This window comes from Oryza glaberrima, chromosome 11 (assembly GCF_000147395.1).
Source record: "Oryza glaberrima chromosome 11, OglaRS2, whole genome shotgun sequence".
Lineage (NCBI taxonomy): Eukaryota > Viridiplantae > Streptophyta > Magnoliopsida > Poales > Poaceae > Oryza > Oryza glaberrima.
The window spans coordinates 6760504-6762797 of NC_068336.1; positions in this window are offsets into that span (position 1 = coordinate 6760504).

Consider the following 2294-nt stretch of genomic DNA (forward strand, 5'->3'; position numbering starts at 1 on the left):
AAGGATCGATCTCCACATTGTTGCTTATATCGTGTGGCGGCGGCGGAGTGGATGGCGATGCATCCATCGCGGCTGAGCAGATTTGTTTTGGTGTAATCGCGGCTAGGGCAGTATATATTCGGCGGCGAAGGTGGCTTTGCGCATATATTCGGTGTCCCGTTATACGTAGGATGACTGGAAACTATATAATCTCAACTACTTGGCCATGGGCCTATCAACTTTTAGTTGATGAAAACAAGTCGTTGATAGATTTGGTTCTTGTTGGACAAGATGCAAAGGAAATGTAACCAGGAAAAAACAGAGAGGAGTCGACGGAGGACACTATAGTTCTACTCTGGGATTACCTGCATTCTACGGAGCGCACGAGGACGAGGGGCCTTCAGGGGAGGAGGGATGGCCGCTGGCGCCTGGCGGATCGGAGCGCTTGACGCACCGCGGCACCGGCGGTGGCTGGCGCAGGACGCGGCTCGATGCGGCGTCCGCGCTGTGTCCAGCTATATGGCGACGGCGGCGGCGGCGGCGGCGGCTGTTGCCTACTCGCCTCTCGAGTCTCGAACAACAGGACAAGGCGGCACACTGGTCACTGGGGCCCAATGAATGGCGACGGTGGTGGCAGATCGATGCATGGCGACGGCGCCGGGTCTCGCCTCTCACGGGGTTGGAACTTGGAACTTGGAAGTGGCCAGTGGGGTTAGGGTTTTGACTGGGCTGTGGCGCGTGGGCGTGGGCCAAAATTTTGGGTTTGCTGCGGCATTTGCTCTCTCCCGAGTTGCGGTGCCGAGAATCCCGCGGCCAAATCTGGTGGAGCTCCTGGCCGCTGCTACACCGAGGTCGCCAAGATCGGGTGGAGCCTGGCTTCAGCACCCGTAATGGTAAAGTAATGTGCTCTCTATAAAACATGTACATCTCAGCAATATACTAGATTAATAGTAAGCCACCTCAATAGTATGTCTACATCGGTATCTATAACTCTCTAATGCATTGCCTCGTTTTTATCTATAGACTATCTCCAAGTTAGTAGATAGCTTTGCTTTTTCTCTTCATTTAATCTCTTCCAAGTAGGAAAATATGCTGACATAGATATCTTGTATAGAGCCTATAGATAACCATTGCGGATGCCCTAAGTGACCTCTCGAGCTCACGGAGCTTGCCATCGCATCGTAGGACTTGAGTCATGTGGCATCGGCGTTAAGAGGTACTCCCTCTGTTTCATATTATAAAGCTTTCTAGAATTGCCCACATTTATATATATGTTAATAAATATAGACACATATGTATGTCTATAATCATTAACATATGTATGATTGTGGATAATGCTAGAAAGTCTTATAATATGAAATGGAGGAAGTAGGCATTCATTGGAGCAGCAAGTAGGGCCAGGGGCGAAGCCAGCATTTGAGATTAGGGGGGTGTGGAATGAGGATAAACCATGAGACCGAATAACCAATGTTGATAGCAAATGAGGTCAAATAGTCACCGTCAATAGCAATCAATGCGTAAACTAGTCCTTTAAAAAACTTGAATGTTAGCTCTTTAATAATATCATTGAAAGTTTAGAACTAGTCTTTATTGCTAAATTCTTTTAATGTAAACTATTGAATAATCTCACAAATAAGTATCATCTATTTTACTTTGAAAAAGATGAGAAATCACAAACTAATTTTGTAGATCATGTTTCCTGTTAATGTTTTTTAGACTTGCTAACTAACTAAACTGATAATAATTTCAAGCTACACAAATAAACTAGATAAATACTTATCTTAGTTAGCGTTAATATAGTGTAAAAATTGGAGGGTGTAGTGGTAGTGGTGTTGGGATAGGGGGGGTGTTGGCACCCTCCAGCACCCCCCTTGGCTGCGCCACTGGGTGGGGCAATGCATGGAGAGGAGGGAGAGCATGGAGGCGGATCGGAGTGGAGCAAGTCGAGGAGCGGCAAGGAGGCCACGACCGAGTCCTCGAGCAGCTCTGCGAAGAGACCGCCATGCACGGCACAGAGACGGACACAGGTACATTGAAACGGCAGAACTGCGCGCACGACAACTCGACAAGCGATGCAACACGAAGAAGGGTGGAGCAAGAAGCCGCATCGCATGCACAACATTGGCGACGGCGACGACATGGTGAGAGGCCTCAACTTCCCCGCGCCTACCCACCCGCTCCCACGACCCCTCCTCGCCCTCGTCTTCGATGCCATGGGCTGCGCCATCTTGGCCTCTACCTCCCCGCGCCTCGCCTCGACCTCGCCAGCCGATCCACCGCCACCCAGGATATATAGAAGTTCCTTGCCGGCGACC